Source organism: Engystomops pustulosus, chromosome 11, assembly GCF_040894005.1.
Source record: "Engystomops pustulosus chromosome 11, aEngPut4.maternal, whole genome shotgun sequence".
Lineage (NCBI taxonomy): Eukaryota > Metazoa > Chordata > Amphibia > Anura > Leptodactylidae > Engystomops > Engystomops pustulosus.
In genome coordinates, this window is record NC_092421.1 from 32301202 (window position 1) to 32320935 (window position 19734).

General features: G+C 41.6%; 1 protein-coding gene across 8 annotated transcripts in view; it reads left to right on the top strand.

Annotated features, from left to right (window-relative positions):
- The window catches only part of MARCHF8 (membrane associated ring-CH-type finger 8), a 182618-nt gene that overhangs the window by 137785 nt on the left and 25099 nt on the right, over window positions 1-19734 (top strand). The gene's annotated exons all lie outside the window — the stretch shown is intronic.

Below are 19734 nucleotides of genomic sequence, written 5' to 3' on the forward strand. Positions count from 1 at the left end.
TTATACCTGATGGAATGTCTTCTCTATATTTACTCTGATAATTGTAAGCAGTACATATGTCCTCAGACAAGGAGGAACATTCACATGCGTCCTAGATAAGCCAAAGATAAATGGGATGGGTCGTAACTTGCTCACTATTGTCTGACTATTGGGACGATCACAAGAAGGGGATCCCATTCACCTGCAGGTTCAGCACTGTACTCCACTATCTTCCGCCGGACAAATTCTGTGGTTAAGGAATTTCTTTGATATGGCACAATAACTTTTAGCTCATTTCTTTCTTTTTGGATTTCTTTGTTTTGACCCGTGTAAGGTCTCTGTGTAATATTTGGCCCCACCACTAGAGAGTATCAATCATATACTGGTGACCTATCCTGAGGATCTGTCGTCAGTCCCAAAGACTGCATGGGGGGAACCAGAATACCCTTTCAATATAACCTAACAACAAGAAGAAAACCAATTATACATAAAACTATACAATAACAAATTCTCCTTTTGTTGTGGAACTGTTGTGTTTTACATAAATAATTCTGACTTCGCCCTCATAGTCAATTTTTTTCCCCAGACAAATAAATTATTCCATAAACTACAACGGAAATTCTATTGTTTTGCTCTAACCTTTTTGGAACTGGATGGAGCGATCAGTGTTCCACCAATAAATGTCAAGGCTACGTGATTCTTTCTGCTTTATCGATCTGTGATCTCTGTGTGTTCTTGACAACTGTATTTCTATTAGAGTCGTTCACAGCGGTCGTCGTCTTTGCGTCGCTGGCTCCTACTCTATTCAGTCCTGGGGTCTGATCTCTAGAAGCCTCGGACTGAAGCATCAACTAATTAATGATATCTACCCATTATTTTATAGGACCATCCAAAAGCTGTCATGTCTGGAGAGTGGCAGGGAAAATAGGTACAATTACTCCAGGCCTGTGATTTCAACAATAAAAACCATCACTTCAGACTGGAATTGGCTGAATGTGATGATTTCAGTGCAGCGCTGCTCGAGTGGTTATTACACCAGCTGTGCCTAACTTAAAGGGGTATCCGATTGTAACTAAGAGAAGGTTTTGAATTGAGGAATTGATAAAAATAGTAGTTTACAATTTTATCATTTTAGCTATGTGCACACGAACATGTGCAGAACTCGGGCTTGTGAAATCCTCGCTGGACTCGGAGATCGTCTGAGTCGCCTGCTCTAAATTGTGCGGCTTAGAAAGTCAGCTCAAACATGGGAATGAAACCACATCTTTGTCCATTAGCCTATAGAAATGAATTGGTCTGTGTGTTATCCTTTAAAGGGATTACAGAAGTGTGTTGCACCCCAATGTTAAAGATAGACCACTTGTCCAGTTTTTCTGTTACCCTGTTTCCCCTAAAATGGGAAAATAAGACCTAGTACAATTTTGTTAAATCTTAGAAATATGAGGCCTCCCCTGAAAATAAGACCTAGTGGCAGACATTGCTACATCTCCCCCCAAGCCGTACATTAGTAGAAGTAGATCTTTTAAATTAAGGAAAGTGCCATTACTAAACAGAGATTGGAGCCAAATATTCCAATAGTTCAGAGATTGGAGAGTTATAAGGATGTTTGAGAAGTTGATTTCTTGTGCACCAATAAATGTAAATTCCCGTTCCTGGAAAAATAAGACATCCCCTGAAAATAAGGGAGATGCCACACATGGCGTTTTAAACCCGTTTTTGGTCCGTTTTTAAGCAGTCTGTGAAAAACCGCATCCGTTTTTGACAGGATTTACCAATTATCTTAATTAAAAATGGTAAAAAACTGATGCGTTTTTTAACGGACTGCTTAAAAATGGACAAAAAACGGGTTCAAAACGCCATGTGTGGCATCACCCTAAGGCCTTGTGCCTCTTTAGAAGCAAAAATTTATATAAGACGCTGCCTTATTTTCGGGGAAACAGAGTAATAGGGGACAACTTTCTATCGTACTCCAAATGAAGAAGAGCTGATTGCACATGGACTCTACAGGGGGAGATTTATCAGGAGTGTCTGAGGTAAAAATGTGGTTGCTCATGGAAACCAATCTGAGTAAAGCTATAGTTTTATAAAAAGCTGTGGAAAAATGAAAGCTGAGCTCCGATTGGTGGTCATGGGCAGCTAGAACAGTTTTCTGACACAGTGGGGGTCATTTACTAAGGGCCCGATTCGCGTTTTCCCGACGTGTTACCCGAATATTTCCGATTTGCGCCGGATTTCCCTGAATTGCCCCGGGATTTTGGCGCACGCGATCGGATTGTGGCGCATCGGCGCTGGCATGCACGCGACGGAAATCGGGGGGTGTGGCCAAGCAAAAACCCGACGGATTCGGAAAAACCGCCGCATTTAAAACAATAAAAGTGTCGCTTGGGACACGCTTACCTTCACTTGGTCCGGCCTGGTGAACTCCAGCGCGTTCAGATGCTTTTCAGCGCAGCAGCGCCACCTGGTGGACGGCAGAGGAACTACCTTGATGAATCCCGGCCGAACCCGAATCCAGCGCAGAGAACGCGCCGCTGGATCGTGAACGGACCGGGTAAGTAAATCTGCCCCTGAATCTCCCCCTGCCACTCACAGAGATAGATGAGCGCTATACTCCGCTATCTCAGTCACTGCCATAGCCAACACGCATGTCCGACCGGGCACTACATTCATTTGGGTTATAATGGACCCCTGTTCTTGTGATCCATTGGGGGTTCCACAAATCAGAACCTCAACAGTCGGCAAGTAATCTTCTATCCTATGGAAAGGGATAAGTTTTTGTGACTGCACATCCCCTTTAAATGCGTGAATAGCACACATGGGGCATACATGGACAGAGAAAAAAGAAGGGGGGACTAAATGAAGCTTTAGATTAAAAAAAAAACAACAAAAAAAAAAATCCCACATAAAATAGGCATTTTTGCAAGCTGTGATGTGGTAGGCTACCCTGCATGGCCTATGGCAGTGATGGCTAACCTATGGCACTGGTGCCAGAGGTGGCACTCAGAGCCCTTTCTGTGGGCACTCAGGCCATCCCCAGAGAGGACTCCAGGTATCTTCCTGCAGTCCCAGACAGCCCAGGACTTGCTGTGCACAGAGCTATTTTAAAGTGACAGCTCTACCTGGGACAATTTTCTGCTTTATTGCTGTCCTCAGGTGCTGGTATCAATGAAAACTGTGACAGAGAAGGGAGTATAAATCACAAATTACATTTCCGTATTGGCACTTTGCGATAAATAAGCGGGTCTTTGTTGTAGTTTGGGCACTCGGCCTCTAAAAGGTTCGCCATCACTGGCCTATGGGGTTAAGTGATGGGTCCTGCGATCATGCACATTGGTCAGTGGTGACATGTATAACGTCTACATTTCCCCAAAAGCCTCTCTACCCCCCCCCCCCCCTCCATTGTATGTATTTTATTATATTATTTTAAAAACATTGTTTTCCTAATCTCTAGCGACTGTCGTTTCCATGGTAACTGTGCAGTCGACGCTGTGCTCTGGGGAGACATCCATTTTAACCTCGGCACTGGGGATTCCAGCTGGAAACATCAGTCTTCAGCTTCGCCGTGTGAAAAGGCCCTGCAAATGTCATCGTACCCTACATAGAAAATAGGAAAGAGCTAGAAGAGTAAACAAGTGGATTGTACATGTAGCAGGGCTGGAGAGGAGGATGTAGAAGAGAATTTTGTAGTATATTTATCACTGGTAATGAGTGGTATGTGTGAATATGGGAGGATTTGTCATATTCTTTAATTTTAAAATTAAGCGCTCTGGGAGACATTAACAGTGTCTATCGTTGCTGTGGCTTCACAGGCTGTTATACTGTCTCACCCTCCCCTGTTCCCTCAGCATTTTCCCCCTCTCTATATCGGCTGTTAGCTTACACAGTGGGCGGCAGGAAGTGCTCCTGCATGTTGTAACAGCCTGTGAAGCTGTAGCACAGATGGGCCCTTTTGGTTTATTAGCATAATTTTAAAAGTTGATTTTAGAAGGGAGAAAGCCACGGATAACAAATATAAGATTATTACCACAGTCATGGTGCCTGGATCTATGAAAGAGTCCCTGGTTTATCCATGCTTGATGTTGATGGTGGATTTCCTTTAAACAGGGCTGTCCTATAAACAATGGGCATGGCTTCACAGGGCTGTAAACTTAAGGCAGCACTCGCTGAAATGGTATTGGGGTATTGATCACCTATCCTTTGGATATGCCAGTAGAACATTGTAGGATGTAAAAGTTCCATGACAAATCATCAGAAAAAAATGGTCACTTATCGGAAATGACTGCTTTTAGTAAAAGGTGCTGTAGCCTGTAACGGAGGTGTCCACCTGGCAATGAAGGGGTAAAAAGGTATGTATGTCAGCTAGGTGTCCACCTATAGGTATGTATGTCAGCTAGGTGTCCACCTATAGGTATGTATGTCAGCCAGGTGTCCACCTATAGGTATGTATGTCAGCCAGGTGTCCACCTATAGGTATGTATGTCAGCTAGGTGTCCACCTATGGGTATGTATGTCAGCTAGGTGTCCACCTATAGGTATGTATGTCAGCTAGGTGTCCATCTATAGCAGTGATGGCGAACCTTTTAGCGGCCGAGTGCCCAAACTGCAACCCAAAACCCCCCTTATTTATCGTGAGGTGCCAACCAAAAATTAAAGCAGTAACTTATTGCTCCCTGTTCTTCAACAACTTTCAATCATATTTACCTCCTGAGGACAAGATGGGAAATTTGCATCATTTTAGCTACTTTCCAGTGTCCCTCTGTACACAGAGAAACGTGGGGCCAACAGAAGGTCCTCCAAAGATAATTCAACCCTATTTACTCATTCTCCCTCTTCCTACAATCCCAAGTAGCGATGTAAGTATCACTTTAATATCTTTAACATCTTTTAAATTGCTTGGAACTGCAGGAAGATTCTTTGAGTCCTGTCTGGTGCAATGGCCTGGGTGCCCACAGAAAGGGCTCTGAGTGCCGCCTCTGGCACCCGTGCCATAGGTTCGCCACCACTGATCTATAGGTACGTATGTCAGCTAGGTGTCCATCTATAGGTATGTATGTCAGCCAGGTGTCCACCTATAGGTATGTATGTCAGCCAGGTGTCCACCTATAGGTATGTATGTCAGCTAGGTGGCCTGTATACGTATCTCTGTAGTAGTAGTCATACTCTGGCCTCCATGCTGTACACTTTTGTTTTTTTGAAAAAAATTTCCCCTATAAAAGACCCTTTAGCAGTGCAGGTTTGTGTCAGCGCGTTAGAGGTTCTGTAGTATATGTATCCAGAATGTGACCGAAAAAGTGGTCATCACCTTTGTGCAGTCAAAGGCCATTTTGCTAACAGACGTGATGGGCTCTATAAGAATAATGGCATCTACTACTCGTAGACTTATAAATCTCTTTCACATTTACATTTCCCACTTACGGTAATAGATCGGTCTCTTCTGGGGGATGGGTAACATAAGGCGGAGGGAACATGCAAGGACCTCAAATGCCTGGAATAATAAAGCATTGCAGCTAGTAAGGGGACGTGAAAGGGGTTGAGTCTTGAGGTCATAACATTTTAAGTACATTAGATCCCAAAATGATTTGTATTCCAGGCCATGGCTGCTGATGTAAGCAGATGGGTAATTCTGCTGAGTGCCGGGGAAGACATTTCATTTAGTAGAATGTGGTAATCTCTTCTAGTGCAGCCGTAATGATGATTCCCACTTAGATGTGTGCTGTAATTCATCCGTATAAGCCACCAGCATGTCTGCCACACGGGTCATCCATCTTCATGGTGGTTTAATGCATTGTCTTTCATGTGATGTCCTTTAAAGTGCACCCCAGTGTGTCTGGGAAGGTGCTATAACTTACAAATGCTCTGCATGGCATGTGCTTACCTACACTTCCTAGACTGCATTCCCGCTATCGTTTTCTGATCTATTAAGGCCATTCATAGAAATCTTCCTTACAAAAAGCCCAAATGTGCCTACTCTGGGATACAACACTCAAGACTCCAATTGTTGATGCCTATAGCAAAATCCACTGTGGGAAAAATTAAAAGGCTGACAGACAGGAAATGGGGAAAATGTGCTGGTCATTAGTATCTTCTCAATGGGTGTCGGACTCCTGGTGCCAGCACAATTCTGTACATTGGACATCGCTGCTGGGTCTGGTTACTGTAGCTCAGCTCCACTCATTTTATCAGAGTAATACAGACAATAGACAGTAGATGCTGCCAGACAAGTTCCAAATGCAGTGAAAATGGTGAAAAAACGCATTCTTGTGGGCATGAATTTGACGGATTTCACTGTGCGCCCCAAATGACAGGTCTACTTTATTCTTTGGGTCGATACGATTACGGGGATAACAAATTTGTATAGGTTTTATAATGGCGCTAATAACTTTTTCATACTTTGGTGTAGGGAGCTGTGGGTGCTGTCATTTATTGCGACTTTTGATGACGTTTTTAATGCTGCCATTTTTAGGACTGTACGACCTTTAGATCACTTTTTATAGAATTTTTTAATAGAAGTCTTATATTTTTTTAAAATGGCAACAAAAGTGCATTTTTCAACTTTGGGCGCTATTTTCTGTTACGGGGTTAAACTCAGTGAAAAAACGTTATTATTTTTTGATAGATCTGCCATTTTTGGACTCGGCGATACCTTATGTGTTTATGATTTTTACTGTTTATTTATATTTATATCAGTTCTAGAGAAAGGGGGGTGATTTGAATTTTTTTTTTTTATTTTTTTTTTTTTTTAACTTTTTTTATTATTATTATTATTATTTTATTTTTACTATTTTTCAGATTCCCTAAGGTACTTTAACCCTAGGGTGTCTGTACGGTCCTATCATATACTGTCATACTACAGTATGGCAGTATATGGGGATTTTCCTCCTCATTCATTACAATGAATGAAGACCCGAGACTCGTGGCGACGGATCGCCGCCCCCGATGACGTCACGGGGAGCGACAATCCCCAGCAAGATAGCGGCACCCATGCGCCGGCAGCGTTGCCAGTGGCTATCGCCATGATAACACCCGAGTTCGGTGCTTGCAATATGCAGCAAAGACATACCGGCTATGGAGAGGGCTCAGCCCGTGAGCCTTCCCAATGTGCCGGGACTCACATGTTTACATGTGGAAAATTAATTAAATTAAATGTGAATGCCAAGATGGGAAAACCCCTTTAACCATTGCATGTTTTTGGTTTTCCTACCCCTTATATGGTAGGTGGGCACACATGACACCCTCTGGGCCCCACCTGTTAAAACTTCAATCCAAGGAAGGGGAATAGATTTGGCTGCCGCTGCCTGTGTGAGCAGAGACAGTGTAATATTGAAATTAGTTTCTGACGAGGTGTAAAGTACAAAGCAGTGATGCATTAGCATGATGTTACCTGAGGACACAATATACAACTAATAATCATTACAATGAAATGAGAGGTTTGCTTATATATGTTTGATTGTTCACAACAGGGCCAGCACTGGGCATACCTGGGCAAGTGCCGAGGCCCAGGGCTGCTGGGGGGTGGAGGGGTTGGCACATCAGGCTTTACATAAGGAATCCATCGGGTTGAGGGGGGCTGTATCGAATTAATCCATAGGGTGTAAGGGGGGCTTATTACTTAATAAAATATCTATGAGGGGGCTGTTTGGTATGATAAACTAGGGAATATTTTAGGGAACAGGAGACTTTTTTAGGCTCTGAATTTTTAATGCCGCCACATGAGTTCACTGCAAAGGGGCCTACTGAGGCTCTGTCGCACAGGGGCCTGCTGAAACCTGGAGCTGACCCTGGTTCACACTAAGCTTGAAAAGGTGATGTGTTACCGAAAGTTGCATCATGGAATAAAGACACCCAGTTTTCAGCACAAGTTTGGAGTGCTGCCTTAGAGTATACATTGGAGACCTTATTGCTGATGGTCCGATTAATTGGCACCCAACATGTTTTTATGAGTTATGTAATCATCAAGAAGTTTTGAGCCATAATTTAGGTAGCCCATAAAACATGTGAGGCATTCTTTTTGAATAAAGTATACTTTTCTCTACTTTCTTTGTACGTATAGAGCTCCTCCTGCTCTATAATATACAGATGAAAGACTATGTAAAATCTGCTCAGCTCCTCCTGCTCTATAACATACAGATAGGACACTATGTACAATCTGCTCAGCTCTTCCTGCTCTATAACATGCTGTCTGCAGATGGGACACTATGTACAATCTGCTCCGCTCCTCCTACTTTATAACATGCTGTCTGCAGATGGGACACTATGTACAATCTGCTCTGCTCCTCCTACTCTATAACATGCTGTCTGCAGATGGGACACTATGTACAATTTGCTCAGCTCCTCTCTATAACATGCAGACATAACATAGGTTTCCTATCAAATTTATCTTACTGTCCTAAACATGTTTAGAAAAACCATACGATATGAATTGAGCAAGCAGTAGTCTTCACTCTATTAAATAAGATGAATATAAGAATGCCGCCAATAAGTTTGCCTGTTTTGGGTTATGGAGGAGGCCCCTCAGTCCTAAATTCCAGCCTACTTTGTAGTATTTTCCAGTTCCTCTTTAGTCTGCTTCCTACAGAGTAATAATTTAATGCAGGGAGCCATGTTATTTTAGAACCAGGTGGGAGATTGAAGATATCAAATACTTGACTAATTATATAGTTTAGATGTCAAAGATCTTGATTTAACTCGATACAATAGCAGCACGCTGTGGCACGTATGGGGAAAGTGTTCTTCTATGTATCGCTGTATCTACAAGCATACTTATTAAGAAACACTTCAAGTGCACTTACTTCAGCTGTGTTGTTACCAATTCACCAAAGTAGTATGACAAAATCTGACTTATTCTTCTTAGACAACTAATAGGAGATGCAAAGTCAGACTAGACGGTCTTATAGGATTTTAGAATTCAAAAAACATGGTTGAGACTTATCCATTTATGGGTTACGTGCGGTACTTGCATCTCAAATATGAGGCTATGCTACAATGCCACACACAAATCGAGATAAACGGATTTGACGTTCGGTTTGGGCCACGTGAACCAAACATATTGCCAGATTAGTTGCCGAACAGCCAATCCAGCAAATTGGCACCCCTAACAACTAGCCATGGCTGTGATTGGACAGGGGTGTTGCCGTTTGTGGAAGGAAGGAAGCAGCCACATTTTTTCAAATCCTGCACAATACCAGACTATGATGGTAGATTTGTACTACTCACCTCTCCATCCCGCTCCTGGTAGCATGGGTCTTTTATTATAACTTCAAATACCTGCATTTCATCAAAATAACATTTTAGATCAGCAGAGGCTGATTTAAATATTTTAGAATTTGTTCACGCACATGTGCCTCCTGGACCCCCAACTCAGGTTTCCAAGAGCTGTTGACTTCACTATCTCTCTGCAAATCTCGCACCTCCGCAAGAATAGTTTTCCTTATGCTGCTGGCAGCGCAATGAAAGCTATTCACACACATGGGTGAGATTTGCAGAGAGAGCCCGTGTTCTGACATTAGATTGCGGCAGAACCTGGAAGTGCTCTGCAGAGCACCTGATGTTGATTTAAATATTTTATAAACTTTTATTTCAACTAAATGCGGGCATTCAAAGTTAAAATAAAAAAAAGATCCATAGCACCGTGGATATGGTGAGGAGGCAAATTAATACACATCAACCATCAGGTAATCGGATGATGGATGTATCATTCACCATCGGACACTTTGATAAATCTAGTGCAGTTTAACTGGTCTGTCTTCCGACAAGATACTTCTGACAGATCTGCCACTGTGTTTTGTTGAGAGTTTTGACCACCACTGTTCTTAAAGAGGACCTGTCACCTAAATTTTCGGCACTAGGAGCTGCCTTTTCCCCGGACCGCCCCGCTCGCTCCATAGGCCGGCAGTGACTACCGCGCGAGGTTTCCGGTAACGCTATCACTCTAACACTGTGGCGTTTGATCGAGCACTAGGAGCTGCTTACTCTAGTAAGCCGTTCCTAGTGCCAATAAATTGGGTGACAGGTCCTCTTTAAAAATGAAAGGGTTGGGCACTTAACCTCATGTATTTTGTAATGTCTGTGTAAGTGTGCGGGGGGGGGATGTTCAGCAATTTACCAATATTCGTACAACTATTGAAAGTTCTGCACGGCTTTCTTGATACATTAAAGGGGTATTCCCATCAGGGCACTTACATTTAATTAAATTCATTTGCCGTATGTAAACATTTCTTCAATTGGATGTTATTAAAAAAAATGTTCCTGTGTGAAGATAATTTCTCATAAATGTAGTTATTCTGTCCCTTAGAAACGAGATAGCTTCCTCGGATACGACCACGTCACACTCTGGCAGCGGTGGCCAGACTTGCGCTATAGAGTCCTGCCGGACCACCTGGATTCAGCAATCATTACCACAGGACGGCTGTGCGACATGTAGTAACTCCCAGACATTTTATATACAATAACCTTTTGTTTCTTTGTGCACTCAATCTATCAGACGTGGCCGTATCCAGGGAAGCTATCTCGTTTCTAAGGGACAACATGGCTACATTTATGAGAAATTATCTTCACACAGGAACATTTTTTTTAATAACATCTAATTGAAGAAATGTTTATATATGGCAGATTAATGAAACTGAATGTAAGTGCCCAGATGAGAATACCCCTTTAAGTGAAGCCTCCTGTCCTGACCGCTAGGCTTTGTATTCACATGAATAAGGCCACACTGCAACTTAGAGCAGCGGTATCATTACTGCTGTAATGGTTTCTGTGAAAGCATCTACTGTATATACTCGAGTATAAGCTGGGTTTCTCAGCACACTTTTTATGCTGAAGAGCCCCACTTGCCTTTTATTCGAGAATATAAAAAAAAATTTGTTAGCACTCGCCCTCCAGTGCTGACCCTGGCGTCCTGTTCCCCACACTGCACTTCTTTGGGTTTTCGTCCCGGAACGGCAGATGCAAGTCTATGCGATCCGCTAGCACAGAAACTACGACACAACGCATGTACTGGCTCAGCCGAGGGTCAGCGCTGGAGGGTAAGTACTATGTTTATTTTTTTTAAGGGAGCAATCTGCTGGACATTATACTTATGGGGACACTCTGCTGGACATTATGTTAATTGGAGGGGCTGCTGTGGACATTTCATTCATGGGGGGAGATTACTGGACATTTTAGAGTAACGGCTGCACCCTAGGCTTATACTTGAGTCAATACGTTCTCCCAGTTTTTCGTGGCTTGTACTCAAGTATATAGTTTAATTAATTTGGATTTAGAGGGAATTTAGAGATAATTGATTTTTTTTATATAAAATCAAGTGTCATCCTTGTTTGTAGCAATCAAACAATAGAAAAAACAACACTAACCTGGGGCCAGGAGGAAATGTTTTGGACTACGATTGAGCATGCAGTACCAGACCTGATCCATGGACAAGAGTAGCGCTGTTTCTGTAAAATAAGCAGAGCTGCCACATGTGGCATCCGAGATGGAATAACATCCTGAATTGTGGAACGTCCACCTGGGACAGGTCTGATTTCCTCCTTTGAGTGTCAATAAATGATAGAGAACCAGCAGTAAATAATATTGTCAGGACAAGCTGCTCCGAAAGCTGTATATTCAGAGCAAACCATAAGAGGGTTCTTAGGCGCTTCCAGGGGACTCTCTAAATGGAGGATCAATAATGGGTTATTATCTTTACTGGGCTAAGTGCAGCGTAATGGACTCTGGTTACATGGATGATGGCCGCGTATACACCACAGCCCACTCTCTGAGAACAAGTCTTGGCAGAAATTATGGATATTACGTTTGCACTGGTTGATTCTTTGTTTGTGTCACATTAGTTTGCTGAAACTACAGTTTTATCACTTTTAGATTTTGTTCTTTAAAGTTGTGTGCACTTTTGATCATAAAATCCTGGCAGGGCGATTGTTCATGGACATTTAGAGGTCACATGACCCTCCATCTGCAGCAATTTTATGAACAGGAATGTGTGGCTGATGAGGTAAAAGGCAGGACGTTTTACTTTACATATCAAAAAAGCATGAGATAAAGTGGCCATCCGCTTTAAAATTCGTGGAGGCTGACAGTTTAACGCTGAAGTCAAGCTCTCCCCTGCTAAGAAACACCCCATAACTGTAATTGACAGCCCAGGGTACCTGGACATCAATATCTAGCACTCCTGGTATATTATATCCGCCACAGAAGAGAGGACATTCTGAAGTGAGCAGAGCTTGACTTATGTGCTAAACTCTCCAACTCACTGACTTAATACACAGAATTTAAATTTCACCTCAAAACTGAGCTGCTTAAAAAACCTACTGTTGGCTCTTAACTAGGTCAATTTCTGCTGACCGATTCCCTTTAAAGTAGACTTGACCTTGGCTGCATTGTTAAGGCGTAGTTGCTGGTAACCATATCATGTTAATTCTGAGCATGGAGAGGAGACATGAGTTTCCCAGCAGGGCCTGCCCTTTTTATCTGGCCCCTAGTTCCCTCACATTGGAGGGGAAATGGGAGGGGGTTTGTCTGCTTGTAAGGAAATGTATAGATGACTTTGTATTTTTTTAATTTCATTTGTGAGAACATAAAAATATATGATGTATAACACTTGTTTTTTTGTATAGCGTGGGTCCTCCATTGTGTAGCCTGCCTTTTTTAAAAAATTGTATCTATAAAAGCATCCCCCGATGATGGACATACCCTCCTCATATGCTCCTCTCGTAGATCCCCATTCTGCACATAGTGTTCTCACAAGTTCTATCTCCTGGCAGTCCCAGAAAGGCACTAGCTGCTGCGGCAGGATGACTACCTGGGACATGACCAAAACCTTTGGAGCTAAGTAGTTAGTACATGCCAGTATTTTCCTAATGAGATTGTTACCCAACTATCCTGGACCCGAGTGAATTCCATCACCGCCACCACCCACCACGTCTAACAAAGTTGGTGTTGAACATTTGTGCTGGTTTTTGCAGCAGCAATTTTTGTTGGTGCCACTATAGTTTTTAAGATATTAATAAGTTTCCAGAGGTCATCACAGGTCAAACAGCCCCCCAAATTACTCAAATCAAACAAAGCTTCTGGTATGTTTGTGCTGCTCAAATTTTTGTTTGTGCTGCTTTTGCATTGAAGATATAAAGCAAATTGTAAAGGTCAAAAGCAGTTTAAAAAGTTTTTGCTACATTTGTGCTGGTTTGTGCAGCAAGAATTTTCATTTGTGCTCCTATAATTTTTAAGGTATGTTTAGGTTTTTAGATAAGTTAAGGTGTTTACGATGAATTGGAAAAAAAAACAAACCTAGTGAAACTTCCCTGGTTTGATCACCAGGTGGAGCTAGCAAACACAATGTGGGGGGGGAGCTGCTTGACATTATGACCTTTTATAATTTGTTTTTTATCTTCAAAACAAAAGCAGCACAAACAAAAAAATTGAGCAGCACAGACGTAGCACATTTGAATGGCACCAGTTTTGTTTGATTTGTAATGTAATTGTAATGTAATGGTAATGTAATTGTAATGGGGAGGGGGGGGGGGGGAATGACCTCTGGAAACTTTAATTAATATCTTAAAAACGATAGCGGTACAAACGTAGCACAACCGTTTGACACCAATTTTGTTAGATTTAATCAAGGTAGGGGGGCCAACTTCACTCTGGTCTATCCTGGTCATCATGTTGAAGAAAACATTTTGCCACCCCCCAACAACCGTGCTCCAAGGACCATAAAAGCATAACATAATAACAATTTTGAGCTTGCCTTTTAATGGGTTGTGCCAATAAAAAATATATGATTTCCATAGGTGGGGAGGTCTTAGTTGTTGGACCCCTCCTTTTTATCCAAAATTGGAAGCCATCTTTAGGATTTATCAGCACTATTCCCCTTTTTTACTTGCTTCTGGATTAGTTAGGAGAACAGCGCCATCTAGTTTCATATTCTTCATTATTTGTGCAGCGTTCTGTCTCCTGATTACAATGCAGCTGAATAACATAATTCAATAGTTGCTTGGTTATTGTTTAATGTCGGCCAAGGAGAGATCTGAGGTCATTATAGTTTTTTACTTACTCAAGCAAAAGCAGTTTAGATAAAGTTGTTCATCAGCACATTGTAAGGGTCTGGCTGACATGATAAAAGATAAAAATAAACAACCCGTTCTGTAGCCATTAACCTTTTCCCTCTCGTTTTAAAAACCGCATTGAAGTGTGTAAAATTCTCATTTTCTATGTAGAAATCTATTTTAACACTTTAAGGACAAGGCCTAAAAGGGCCTTCAGGACACAGACCTTTTTTTTTTACCTTTTTCCAAAAGACAGAACTTTTTTATTTTTTATCCGACGTGGGCTTATGAAAGCAGTTTTTTTTCACTAAGCATTAAGATTTGGATTTTCCAATTGCTTAATTTTTATGATAAAAATTGATTGATTTATTAACCCTTTCCTGCAGCAGAACACTATTTTTTAATGAAAACATTTACACAGATCACCATACAGTATAATAAAAATGAAAAAATGATTCTATAGGTTTGTACGATTAAGGAGACACCAAACATGTACAAACGGTCCCCCACTTAAGAACACCCGACTTACAGAACACCCGACCCCTAGTTACAAACCTCTGGATGTTGGAAATTTACTGTACTTTAGCCTTAGGCTACAATGATCAGCTGTAGGAGTTATCACAGGTGTCTGCAATTAAGCTTTATTATTAATCCTGGTTCTTATGACAACCCAAAAGTTATAAAATCCAATTGTCACACAGACCAAAAAAATTTAGTCTGGAGCTACAATTATACATTATACAGTTCCGACTCGCATACAAATACAACTTAAAGAGAACCTGTCAGGCAAAATAACCCCCCTAAACTAAATATATTTTCATAAACTGCCATCAGAGAGCATTGCCTCTATCCCTTCATTGTCCCTCTACATGCCTGTAAACCTAAGCAATGAGATCCTAAAGCTGTATGCAAATGAGCTGTGAAATGTCCAAAGAGTCATTAGCATATTCAAGCTGTCCAGCTTATTCATGAGTGGGAGGCACAGCCACACCCCCAGTGCCTGACTGACAGCCTGTACAATGAATGGTGCAAGGCTGTATAATGATGTAATGGTTCTTCCATGTGCTTCCTGGTGCAGCCTGTGTGTGTATAGGAGAGATACAGCAGCTCCAGGCAGCTATGTTATAGCAGAACATTTCAGGTACTTGTGTAGCTGTACACACATGTGCATTAGGAGGATGCAGCATGTCAGCAGATGCAGCACACACACTAGTAATACTTTACTATACATTACACACAGACATGAGCAGGGGCATGAAAGGGGAGGGGAGGAGTAACAGGGGTGACATTACTGACCCTGACCATGTGACCAACCTCATTTACATAATAAAGAAAAGGTGATTTTACAATGATTAATGTATGAATTGACTAGATAAAGGCTGGGATGGGATCCTTGTGAGCTGCTCCAAAAGGTAGTAGTGACAGGACTAGTGGCAGAGACCTGATGACAGGTGTCCTTTAAGAACAAACCTTCAGAACCCATCTTGTATGTGACCCAGGGACTGCCTATATAGGTTTTCTAATGTTTTACTACTTTAGCAAAGAAACATTTCTGTGTCATCATATTCTAAGACAGTGGTTCTCAACCTTTCTAATGCTGTGACCCCGCAATACAGTTCCTCAAGTTGGGGTGACCCCAAACCATGTACAAGAATATTGTATTCGTGCCAAAAAATGTAATAAAATTGTGGCTCCGATGGCTTTAGGAGACCCCTGTGTTTTGATCATTCGACCCCCGCCGGGGTCGCGACCCACAGGTTGAGAACCACTGTTCTAAGAGCTATTGTTAGGGCTTCATAATTTCGGTAAAAGGTAACTGTTACCTTGTCACTATTAAAGGGCACATCATTACATTTCTTGCAATTTTTATATTTTTTTAACTTTTATTCCCTTCACATGTTATATCTGCTTGGCCAAGGTCGTTGTGGATGCCATGGTACAAATTGGGTGATTGGGTATTTTTCAGGTGTTTTTTTTTTATTTTATTTATTTAATTTTTATAGACCTTTGTTTAACTTTTTTTTTTACCATCACACTAGGGAACTTACACTGGGGATAGCTTGATCCCTCATACAATGTATTGCAGTACTTCTGTACTGCAATGTTTTGTATCTGTCAATGTTTTACGGACAGTTTGCCTGTCTTTGTCTGGGCGTAATAGGCCACCATACATGGCAGACACTGAGTTTTTCATCTGACCTTCAGCTGCCATGACAACCCAATGGCACCCTGCAATCGCATCGCAGGTGGCAATCTTGCTTGATCCGGCAGTTAACGGGTTAGGAGAGATCTTCCTACCAGGCAGAGGCAGCACGGACCAGGCTGTATGTAACAGCCGCCTCCTGCTGTGGATCACACTGGCACAATGACAGTTCCATCGTGATCCCAGGGATCTATTTTTTCCTATATAGTAAGAAGTTTTTTTTTTTTTTTTTAAAGAACTTTATTGGAGAAAAAGCAGTCATCACAAATCAATTTACAAGGGCATACGCGCAGGTATCCCCCACAAACAATTTGAGGTAATATGAGGAGAGGGTTACACAAACCTTATCTTGTTTGTATGATGAAAATGTATTCAGTTTTCTAATATACTTTATCACAGTTTTCTAGATCTCCGCTTGCAGTAAGAAGCTTCTTGTGGATAAAGACCCGGTCCCTGATCATGTGATATCACACAGGGACACGGCTTGTAATATCCCTGTTCATTAGATGTCATACAGCACACTGCTCATTATAACACACAGCTCTGATTACTCTCTGATTTTCCTCATTAATGCCTTCTACAAGCTATACCTTTTTTATTTTTCGGTCACTATAGTTGTAGGGTGCCTTTTCCTTTTACTGCAGTTTTTAACATTCCAATCTAAAGGTGTTTTTTACACAATTAAATCCACCTGCTTTTAGATTTTTTGTTGTGAATACAGCTGTGTATGGGCTTATTTTTTCCATAAAAACATGATTTTCTTTTTTTTTTATTTTTTATTATATTCCGCCAATAATAACTTTTTTTTACTTTGGTGAATGGAGCTGGGTGTGGTATTATTTTATGTGACTTTAGATGACGTATATAATGCTACCATTTTAAGGACTGTGCAGTCTTTAAACACTTTTTATAGAATTTTCTTATATTTTTCAAAATGGCAAGAAAGTGTCATTTTCAACTTTGGGCACTATTTTCCGTTACAGGGTCCCCTCCCCCCTGACTACAATGTATGGATTATAGGACTAGTTTTCTCATATGGGAAAGTGACACCTCTTGGGCCCGGTTGTGACCTCTTTCTACACCCTGCTGATGGATGGCAGAGGGAGCTCACTCCCACTGCACCTGCTTAGACACCCAGGTCCCGAATGATGCAATGTCCTGCAATTGTTTTTCTGGTGCCGTGCCATAGAAAGGCGGTTATCAGGAGAAGTGCCTCGAACTGCCATATTAAAAACCTGATATGACAATCATTAAAGGAAACCTACCATCATGCCTTTCTATAACACTTTCTAACCTGAACTATATTTTATATAACTAATATGCTAATTTTTGGCAGAGTAGCCTCTCAGGGCTATTCCCCACCCTAGTGGCATCTGCCGTCCTTCCCTACATATTGGTCCTTAGCGTTCCTTGGCACGCTCCTTACCACCGCCGACTCCTTTAGGTGCAGCTAATGCGCAGTAACCCCTGCAGTACTGGTGGCATGATATGCGCATGCATTTTGCCAGTGGCAAAAGCTAGAAGGAGCATGCCGAGGACATGCAGGTAGGTGTGATGGCACCGGCTACTGGGGTGGGGAATAGTCTTTGCTCCCACAGACTCGAAAGAGCTTCTCCAAGTGCCAGTAGCCTCTAATGAAAATTAGCACATTACATGAAGTTCAGATTAGAAAGTTTTCTAGAATTGGTGAAAGGCGTTTAGGGAATGTTAGTAGACACCTATCATCAGATCTACTTTAACAGGTAGATACCTGATGGTTAAGGTGTTATTGAGCCAGGCACCTGTGTGACATCACATGACCATGTACCGTTTTTTATCCACCAGTAGTAAAAAAAAAAATTAAACTTCCTATGGAATGACAGCAGCCAGAGATGTTGAAAACTGAGGAATTGATACAGAAAGTATACAGGCAGCCCCGGGTTACATACAAGATAGGTTCCATAGGTTTGTACTTAAGTTGCAATTTGTATGTAAGTTGAAACTGTATATTTACTAATTGTAGCTCCAGACAATTTTTTTTTGCCCCAGTGACAATTGGAATTTAAAATTTTTTGGCTGTAACAGGACCCAGGATTATCAATAAAGCTTCATTACAGACACCTTACAGCTGATCATTGCAGCCTGGGACTATAGTAACATCCAGAGAGCTTCACCAGTGATCACAGTGGGCAGAGGGGTCGTCTGTAAGTGGGGTGTCCTTAACTAGTGGACCGCCTGGAAATTTACAGTTCCAACATTCATGCAACCACAGATGCTGCCAGGTGATAACAGACTTGTTTTATATCCCATGTAAATAATTTAATACAGAGATAAAGTAACGGACAGTTACATGCCGTTCTTGTTGGATATATGCCTAAACTTTTTGGAAAAGGAATTTTTTTTCATGTCTTTTTGTTTTACTGCACATGCCCTGAGCTCGCATATTTTTCCCAGTCTCTTTGCCAACAAACTTAATTAGTTGGCATTGGAGAAAATATTTCTCACTATGATGGTTAAATACAAGTACCTGTTGTTATTGTATCTGCCGTGTGTGCAGTTAATAGGAGGTTTTGCATATGGAAATTAGGAGAACACGTGGTGAGCTTTTCAAGATGAAATTTCCCAGGAGCAGCTTTAAAATGTAAACCTTTGACAAGCAAAATGATGTTATTACCGGAGGTTAATTGCATGTGCTGCCGAAACAAAGCATTGCTCCTATCCCGGCATCTGGATGTGACCTCACTCAAACGCTTATAGTTCCATTCATGCTTTGCAAAATGGGTAAGGGATAGGTTTGTGTGACGAAGACTGATTCACCGACTGTGTTAGGATGTGGTATCAGATATTGGAAAATGAAATTGCTCAGTGACGTGCATCACTGTATTGCTCCAATGCATGAAGAAAACAAAAGGAATGACAGTCTTGCAAAAAGACGTCATCGAAATCTATACAGATCTACTTCACTCCATGATAACAGACTAAACACAAACTACTCGCTTCCACCTGCTCCCTCTTTTCAGGGGTATAACTAGGAGGGCTAGTGGACCCCTACACCCTCAGGAAATATACATTATTATATACTCACACATTTATACACTTAATAAATATGATGTACAATGTGCAGAATAATATGTATTTAATGGTGCACATCCTCCATTATTTAGTATGTCAGGTCAGGTTCCGAGGCCCCCTAGCACTGTTGGCCCCATAGCAGCTTCTGCCGCTGTAGTTACTCTTCTGCCTCTTCTCCTGTATATAGTATAACATAATGAGCAAGCAGCGGATCAAACCATACACAAGGGTTTTTTTGCTTGTCTCTAACCAAAGAGATATTAGTAAAGCTTTACATATTTAAAGGTGTTGTCCACTTTAATCAAATTATATATATATATATTACTTTTGTCAAAATTCTACAATTGTCCAATATACTTTCTGTATTAATTCCTCAAGGTTTTGAGGAGGCCCACTATATACTTGACGGATGGGCTGGCTATAAACTGGGGTGGAGCAGGGGCTGCTGGCTACATGCTAAGGGCAGGGGCT